This window comes from Sapajus apella, unplaced genomic scaffold (genome assembly GCF_009761245.1).
Source record: "Sapajus apella isolate SASKATOON/1434 unplaced genomic scaffold, GSC_monkey_1.0 scaffold84, whole genome shotgun sequence".
Taxonomy (NCBI): Eukaryota; Metazoa; Chordata; class Mammalia; order Primates; family Cebidae; genus Sapajus; species Sapajus apella.
In genome coordinates this window covers 1,747,651-1,757,284 of record NW_022437024.1, presented here as the reverse complement: position 1 = coordinate 1,757,284, position 9,634 = coordinate 1,747,651, and the positions used below count along the sequence as shown (strand labels likewise).

Here is a 9,634-nt window from a genome sequence, read left to right as displayed (position 1 = left end):
AACAGAGGTCACAGTGAGCCAAGATTGTGTCACTACACTCTACCCAGCCTGGGCAACAGAGGGAGACTCCATCCCAAAAAAATAAAAAGTAAAATAAAACTGAAGCACAAAGATGCAGACATGAATTTTTCTCAATTCACAGTAGCCTTTACCTGGTAGCCAATAATCAGAAACTCCTTCCCCGTCCCTCCCACCACAGTCTTCAGCATTTTGTTCAGGGTCCCCTGGACCAGAGCACACATGGTGAAGAAGGCCTCGATCATGCAGAACACCAGTAAAAAATTTCCCCAAACAATGATTATAATGTTGGGGGACAAACCCCTGATGAGAAGCTGTTGTTGATCTCTCCCAATTTTCAAATTGCAAGAACTTTCTGAAGAAGTAAGGAAGTCTCCCCTAGCCAGCCTGGAAATGCAAGCACGTGCTGTGAAATACATATTAGAAATGAAGGCCGTGTGAACTGTGTCTAAGTGGAATAAGCCTGAGACCTTCTCTTCCACATTTGGAAAGCAGTCCTCTATTGGGCCCCACTGTGTACCCCCACAACACGGGGCTAGATGTCACAGCGAGAGGGAGACACTCAAAGGGCAGCAAGCTGCGGTCCTTGTCCTTGGGGGATGTTCAAACTAAGGAAATGAGACCTTAAGTAACTGGAAAGCAGTAGCGATTGCCAGAGGGAGCAACTCCAGATCCCCAGGGCATGGAGGACTGCTTGGGCCGGGTCTGCAGGGACTGGCCCGGAGGAAGCAGGGGCAGAACCCGGAACTGAGCCAAGACACGTGGAGCAGTTGTACAAGGGGAGGCCAGGGCGTTTTCTCAGCCACTTGGGGTCCTCTGCTATCTGGGTGAAAATGAGAACTCCACTATCCATGGAGGCCAGAGCCACAGACCTGGGCACCCCCCCAGCAGGAAAGTTCTTTGAGGAGAAGCGATGCTGTGCCCTAACTTTTGCCAACAGGAGTGGAAAAAGACTCGGAGTGCCCTGAGCTGAGTTGACCCAGCCAAGTGAAAAGACGCTGTACCTCTGCATTTTCTATAGTGGATCCTCCATATTTCCTCACACCGTAAAGCCCACAGCAGCTGGACTGCAGTGAACAAGGACCGGAGGGGTCAGAGGGTAGCCTGGATGGAGAGTAGAGGATTTGGGCCTTGCTGGGACAGATTACTCTCTATTAAGCAATGCTGGGTGAAAGATGCAAAGAAAGACAACTCTACACAAAGTGTGGTCCAGAAACAGACCAAAGCAGCATCACCTGAGAAATTGTCAGAAGTTCACTTTCTGGCTTCACGTGGTAGCCCAAGCCTGTAATTTCAGCACTTTTCAGAGATAGAAGCAGGAGGATCATTTGAGACCAAGAGTTTCAGACCAGCCTGAGCAACACAGCAAGATTGCGTCTTGCAAAAAAAAAAAAAGTTAAATTTTAAATTGGCCAGGAACAGTGGCACATACCTGTCATCCCAGCTACTTTGGAGACTGAGACAGAAGGATCACTTGAGCCCAGAAGTTTGAGACCGCAATGAGTTATAATCATGCCACTGCACTCCAGCCTGGGTGAGACAGACCCCGTCTCCTGAATAAAAAAACAAGAAGAAGAAGAGGAAGAAGAAGAAGAAAGTTCAAATTCCTCAAGCAGGCTAAATCAGAAATTCTATTTATGATTATTATGATGGTTGGGCTGAGGCCCAACCATCAGGCCTCTTCAGATAATTCTGATCCCCTCTAAAGCTTGACAACTTTTACTCTGCAGCATACTACATTAAATGATGGTCTGTTCTCTGGCTAGGAAAGAACTGGAAGAATCTAGCACAGGGAAGAAGCCTACAAATCAGCATGACACAGTGGTCACCTGGTACCCAGAATGACCCCAAGGAACCTCAGAACCTAGTAGGTTATTCATCCAGAAGATGCCAGGTTTAGGGTTTTACAAAGTCTTGAAGAAAGATCCTTAAGAGATCCCTTCTGGGATCAACTACAGAGGTTTTGAGGACCTCTAGAAAAAAGTATATCCTGGATCCTCCTCCAAACCACTCTGCCAATCTGCAACCCTGGATTGATCCAACCAGTAATTTTTGCAGCCTCTTTACATCAGATGATTCCTCTTGCTCATGGAAATCCAAAAACAGGAAGCCTTGAGTGGAAGTCACATACATTCTTCCTAACCTCGATGGAGTGCTCAATGTCTTTTTTTTTTTTTTTTTTTTTTTTGAGAAGGAGTTTCACTCTTGTTGCTCAGTCTGGAGTGCAATGGCACGATCTCGGCTCACCAAAGCCCCGCCCTCCAGCTTCAAGTGATTCTCCTGCCTCAGCCTCCTGAGTTGCTGGGATTACAGGCATGCACCACCACACCCAGCTAATTTTGTATTTTTAGTGGAGATGAGGTTTCTCCATGTTGGTCAGGCCGGTCTCGAACTCATGACCTCAGGTGATCTGCCCATCTTGGCCTCCCAAAGTGCTGAGATTACAGGTGTGAACCATTGCAACTGGCTCAGTGTTATTTTTATACATGCCCGTTCATTCAATAAATATGTTTTCAATGCTTAGACTGTCCCCACCAATTAATGATTCTTTCTTCCCATTCCTGGTAGGTTCTATACATAATTCACCTCATCAACATAATTTATTTATTCAACAGTTCTTTTGAGCATCTACTCTGTACCAGGTACTGTGCAACACACTGGGGAGATGGAAGTATCCAGGACCAGAGCCGGGTCGTGCAGATCATGCACAGAGAAGGGCTCCCAGCCAAAGAAAAGAAAGGGATGAAATTCACTCACCAGTCCTTGAATCTGGCCCAAGGCACTGTTTGCCTATGATTTTTTTTTTTTTAATTTCACAGAAGAGGAGCATGGCAAGCAGACAGCACTTTTGTGCAAATTAGGAAAAGGTACCCCTTCTTCTGAGTTGCCTTCATCCAGAGACCGCCCTTTTTCTAACTCACACTTAGAGCTAAGGGAAATCTACTGCACCCCACTAAGGTCTGTGACCTCATAGAGATAGCATTCAGGAAGGTGGGTCAGATAGACAAATCTTAACACTAAAATGTGCCTGCAGCTGTAAGAGAGGTGTGCATTGGAGTATGTTGTTGGGGCACTAAGAAGAGAGGAACACATTATGCCACCGAGATTTTGTTTCTGTAATTTCATGGAGGAGGGGCATCTAAATTATTCTGAAGCTTTCCTGATTCCCTTAATCCCTCAAACATGCTTTTGACCTTCATTCTTGGCGGCAGGCTCTGCCAGCTCCTTCATGGCAGTAAGCAGGGGCCGCAGATTCTAATTTTCTCCCCTCCAATGCCCCTCTGCATCCCCACCCACCTTCGCTCCTTCTCTGATTCTGTTGTTGATGGGCCCTGTCAGTTTCATTCTCTCTCACACATGTGGCACCATTCCTGGCATTGCACCCTAAACAGATAAAGCCATTCATATTTCCTGTGTCCTGATACATCCCCCACACCCCTAATGATTTTCTATGAACCTATTATGGCATTTCTCTCCTTTCCTTCACTGTCAAACTTCTTCACGCTTTTTCCCAAGTTGTCTCATTTTTTCATCAGGCCCTAACAAAAATAATAGATAACACTTTTCTCTCCGTCTGGTATTATTCTAAATGCTTACATATTATATATGAACTCATTTAATATTCACAATAATATTGCCTGGTAGACACTATCATTAGCATCTTCATTTTTCAGTACAGGAAACTGAGCACAGGGTGGTTAAGTTATCAGCCCAAGATCACATAGGTGGCAGGTGGTAGATTGGCAAGCACTCTGGCTGTAGAGTCTGCACTCTTCATCGTTAGAACAGCTGTAGGCCGGGCATGTTGGCTCACGCCTGTAATCCAAGCACTTTGGAGGCCAAGGTGGGTGGATCACCTAAAGTCGGGAGTTCAAGACCAGCCTGACAAACATGGTGAAACCCCGTCTTAAAAAAAATAATAAAAAATTTTTTAAAAAATAAATTAATTTAATTCATTTAAAAGAACAGCTGTAGAAAACATACTTGGGAAACCTGCCCAACCCTATTCCTTTCTTGGAAATTGCTAACCTGCCCAAGCTGACAAGAGTAGAGTGGACATGTTCAGTGGTGAAGTGGGCTCATCCAATCAGATTCTCACTATGGAAAAGAGGGAGTGGTTTTACTTGCTGACTGCCCGGTTCCAATCCCAATATATTCTGTTCTTGGATAACCATTAGACTGTCTGTAGTATCTCTAAAATAAGCAGCTGTCTTCTTTTGAGTGGTTTCTGTCCCTGCTACCCAACAATGCCTGTTTAAGTCACATCCTTCCAACTCTCCTGAAGCTGATCTTTTAAAGGTTGCTGATCACCCCTTTTAATAATCTTTCTACAGCATTCCACACAGGTGACCACCTCCCATGCCCTCTCCTCCGTTTCTGCCCCTGTACCTATACTAGGTACCCCACTGCCTGAGATTCCCTTCACTGCTGTCTTCACTAGGCCAGCTACCTCTCATTTTCTGTGACCTGGCTCAGGCATTGCCTTCCAGGAAAGCGTGCTTGGCCCCCTAAGTCTGGAAGTACCCCATCCCTCCATGCTCCCGTAGCCCCCTCTGTAAATGTATGCCATTACATGTCTTATGCAAAACAGACGTGGTTGGATATTACATACTCCTGTATGTAAAAGTAGCAAGCTACAGAATAGTATGGATAGTATGGTCCCTTTTATGCAAAACTATCTATGTGCATATAGAAGGATAAGTAGGTCATTCCACTCACCTGCCTAAATCCTCCAATGAATCTCCAATTGCACTTAACAAAACACAAAAGCCAGACCCAGCCCACAGAGCCCTAATCAGGCCCCGTCTATCTCTCTGACTCCTCCTTTGTTTCTGCCTCACGCACTCCATCCACGTTGAACTGTTTTCCTGTTTCTTGAAAACACCTAGTTGGTTTCCACCTCGCAAACCCATTTATATCCCCAGATGTTTGGCAGACATTGCCTGTCATTGAAGATTCAGCTCCAGGTCCCGAAAATCCAGTCCACACAGTCCCACCCCTGTCATTCTCTTTCATGACATTCTGTTTTAATTTCTTTAGGAACTTACCACTATCTGAAAGCATTAATAGCTTTTCCATTTATTTAGTTTTTGTTTATCTATCACCTGAAGTTAGCCAAACTGCAGGGTCTAGGAAGCAATTCTTCAGGTTACTGAGTTTGCCCAATACTTGTGATACCAACTGCAAGTTGGAGGATTCCCAAAACCACTCTGAGATTCTATAACTTACTAGAAAGAGTCACAGAATTCACTGAAATTAATTATACTCATTGTCACGTTTATTACAGGGGAGGGATACAAGCTAGAACAGCCAAGGGAATCGACACACAGGGGGAGTATAGGTAGGGCCCACCCTGGAGCTTCTGGCCATTCCCTTCCCATGGAGTCATGGCTGATGTTGCTCCTAGCCATAGTATGTGATGTCACACGTGGAGTACTGCTGCCCCAGGAAGCCCACCCCAGCTTTAGAGTCCGGGGTTTTCACTGGGGCTTCATTCTATGGGCATGATTGACTGAGTCACTGTCCACATGGCAAAACTCAAGCCACAGCTTTCCCACTCTACCGTCTCAAGAGTGAAGTTGATAGCATAAGGCCTGAGCAGCCCACCCTGAGCCCCCTGGTGAGCAAAAACTACCATGTGGGGTCTGGGGGGCCTGCCACAAATAACAAAAACATTCCTAAAACCGGGAAATGCCAAGATCCAGAGGCTACCTCCAAGGAGCCAAAACAAAGTCTAGACCTTTTTTTTGGGTGACACCAAATTCCTTACCACACATTTATGTATTGTCCTACTAAAACATAAACTTCTGGGGTACAGAAAATAGACTGTCTGTCTTAATCTCCTCTGTGACCCTAGCAATCAACTATGTGTATATATACACAATATATGTATACACACATACACACATGCACACATATACATGCATGCGTGCACACATACACATACACACATATGCACACATACACATACATGCATACATACAGACACACACAAATACACACAGAGTTTTATTTTACCTTACCAATTTGAGGTAAATATCAAGTTACATTTCAATTTTTTAAATAAATTTTATTGTGTATATTTAAGGTATACAACATGTTATGAAACACATGTAAATGACTTTTTAAAATTAATATAGTGAAGCAAATTAATATATTCATCAGTTCACGTAGTTACCCATATGTGTGTGACAAGAGCAGCTAGAATCTACTCACCTGGCAAGAATCCCAAAAGCAGTACAATTTTGTTACCAGCCGTCCTCATGCTATCAATCAAATCTCTAGACTTGTTCATCCCAGATCTTCTACTTTGTGTCCTCTGACCTCCATCTCCCCATTTACTCTCCCCAATGCTCCAGTAACCACTGCTTTATTGTCTCTCTCCACATATAAATATGCAGATAGATATAATGAGATCATATAAACGAGATCATGCAATATTTTTGTTTCTGTATCTGGTTTATTTCATTTACTATAATGTCCTTCAGGCTCTTCCAGGTTGTAGCAAGTGGCAAAATCTTATTCCTTTTTAGGACTGAATAATATTTCATTGTGTGTATATACCACATTTTTTTATTCATTCATTCACTGACAGATTCTTTGGTTGTTTCCATATCTATGGCTATTGTGAATAACGCTACAGTGAACATGAGTGTGCAGATATCTTTACAAGGTGGTGATTTCATCTCTTTTGGTTATATACCCAGAAGACGGATTGCTAGGTCATATGGTCGTTCTATATTTAATTTATTTATGAAACTCCATACTGTTTCCCATCATGGCTGCACCAATCTACATTCCCACCATTAATGTATACGAGTCACTTTTCTCCACACTTTCATCAAATTTACTATTGTTTCACTTTTTGATAACCACTATCCTAACAGATGTGAGGTGATATCTCTTAGTGGTTTTGATTTGCATTTTCCTGAAAGTTAATGATGCTGACCACCTTTTTATATGCATGTTGGTCATTTTCACGTCTTCTTTGAAGAAATGTCTATCCAGGGTTTTTGCTTATTTTTAATCAGGTTATTTGTTTTTATACTATTAGGCTGTATGAGCTCTTTATAAATTGTAGATAAATTTATCTTCCTCCCTGCCTTACTTCCCCTTGGCGGCTTTGTCTTCTGTGGCCTTCTCTGGAGGCCTGCTGTCTTTTTGGTCTGTGCTGGGGGATTTTTCAGCCTTTTCCGCCTTCAGTTTGCTGGGCTCCTTTGAGAGGGTCTTGTCATCCTCCTTGGCTTTGGCCTCTGTCTTAGGTTTTTCGTCAGGCTTCTTGGCCTCAGTGGCCTTCTCCTCCTTGCTGTCTTTTTTCTCCGGTGCTGCCGCAGCTGCCTCCTTCTCTGCTGGTTTGCTGGGTTCCTTGGCCTTGGCATCATCTGGTTCCTTCTTGGCCACCTCTGTCTTCTCCTTGGGTTTAGCGTCTTCCTTCACTGCTGCCTTGGCAGGAGCCTCCTTCTCTGGGGTGGCTGCCTTTTTCTTATCTTCAGCCTCTTCCTTTTTGGCTTCAACTTTGGATTCTTTGGGCTTTTCAACAGCAGGTTCCTTCTTCTCCACCTCAGGCTTTGCAGACTCCTTCTTGGGTGCCTCCTCTTTCTTGCTGCCCTTCTCCGTTTTTGGTGTGGTGGGAGCTTTCTCTTCTTCTGCCTTCTTTGGGGGCTCTTTGACTTTCACCTCCTGGGGCTTCTCCTCCTTCACTGGGGACTTCACCTCTTCCTTCTTTGGGATCTCCTTCTCAGGGGCCTTGGCATCCTCCTTCAGGGGAGACTTTGCCTTCTCTGGGTGCTTGACCTCCTCCTTGACGGGGCTTTTGGCCTTTTCGGGGGATTTGTCTGCAGGGGACTTTGCGTCCTCCTTTGCTGTGGTCTTGGCTTCTGGAGACTTCACATCAAGAGTCTTGGCCTTCTCAGGGGACTTTGCTTCCTCCTTCACTGAGGACTTAGCCTTTTCAGGGGACTTAACCTCAGCTAGAGATTTTGCTTATTCCTTTGCTGGGGATTTGGTCTTCTCTGGAGACTTGGCCTCTACTGGTGACTTTGCCTCTTCTTTTGCTGGGGACTTGGACTTCTCGGGGGACTTGACCTCAGCTGGAGATTTTGCTTCCTCTTTCTCTGGGGACTTGGCCTCCACTGGTGACTGTGCCTCTTCCTTCGCTGGAGATGCGGCCTCTTCTGCTGGGGGAGACTTTATTTCTTCTCCCCGTTCTGCCTCCTCCTCTTCAGCCCCTTCTTCCTCCTTGCCCTCCTCCTCTTTGGCCTCTTTCTCCTCTTCTTCAGTCACTTGGGTCTCCTCCGTCTGTTCCTCCATAATCACAGTTTCTTTCTCAGACTTCTCTACCACCTTGATCTTCTCTTCACTTTTGACCTTTATGTGAGTGGACACGGAGGGAATTTTGGGGACTCCTTCTGAAAGTGAGAAAGGAACTGGGCCAAAGCCAATCCGACACTCTTCACCTTCCAGGAGTTTTCTGTAAGTGGCTATCTCTATATCCAGAGCCATCATGACATTGAGCAGGTCCTGGTAGTCTCACAGCTGGGCTGCCATCTCCCACTTGGTGTTCCTCAGCTCAGCGTCCAGCTGCTGAATGGCTTCCTGGTAGGAGGCAATGTCGGCCTGATGACAGTCCTCCAGCTCGGAGCGCTGCCTCTCCGGCAGTCCTTGGTGCTCTTCAGTGCCTCCAGCTCTGTAGTTCTGGCCTGCAGCTGACGCCGGTACTCAGTTATCTCCTCCTGCGCTGAGCGCATGGCGTCTGTATTCACCTTGGCTGCCTCTGACAGTCGGTCCAGCCTCACTCGGAACCACTCCTCGGACTGCAGCGTGCTCTGCACCGCGTGGCCTTCAAGCTGCGCGCCGATGTCGCGCAGCGCCGACGTCACGTCGCACTTGAGGGCGTCGCGTGCCTCGGCCTGTACCTGCGCCTGCGCGGCGCCGCAGCCCTGGATCTGGCCGAGCAGCTCGCCCACCTCCTCCTGGTGGTGGCGCCGCAGGTAGCCGCACTCCTCCTGCAGCGCCTGCGCCTTCTGCAGTTCCACGCGAGCCACGGCTGCCTCCTGCGCGAAGCAGGATCAATACATGTTTTACAAATATTTTTTCCTAATCTGTAGGCTGCCATTTCGTCAATTGTGTCCTTAGCTGTGCAGAAGATGTTTAGTTTGATGTTGTTCCATTATTTTTGCTTTTGTGGCCTAAGCTTCTGGTGTAATATCCAAAAAATCATTGCCACAGCCAATGTCCAGATTTTCCACGGTTTTCTTTCTCCTAGGAGTTTTATAGTTTCTGGTCTTACAGGTAGGTCTTTTCCCCATTTTGAGCTGATTTTTGTGTATAAGGTAAGGGTTCTAATTCCATTCATTTGCATGTGTCAATCCAGTTTTCCAGCACTATTAATTAAAGAGACTATTTTCCCCGTTGTGCTCTCTTGGTGCTCTTGTCAAAAATTAGTTGATGGTATTATACGTTTGGATTTGTTTCTGGGCTCTCTATTCTGCTCCACTGGTCTACGTGGTCTGTACCAATATCATACTGTTTTGACTACTATGGCTTTGTAATATAATAAAAAATAAATGGCTTTAAGCTCTCACTTCCTTAGTCTTAGCAATTCATCCTTCTTCCC

The 9,634-nt window shown here is 45.6% G+C and overlaps 1 pseudogene across 1 annotated transcript; it reads right to left on the bottom strand.

Moving 5' to 3' along the window:
* Positions 1–7,103: 7,103 nt before the first annotated feature.
* On the bottom strand, positions 7,104–9,083 carry LOC116533776 (annotated as a pseudogene). The gene has a single exon (XR_004261445.1). The product of XR_004261445.1 is annotated as a neurofilament heavy polypeptide pseudogene (transcript).
* Between the last annotated feature and the right edge of the window lie 551 nt (positions 9,084–9,634).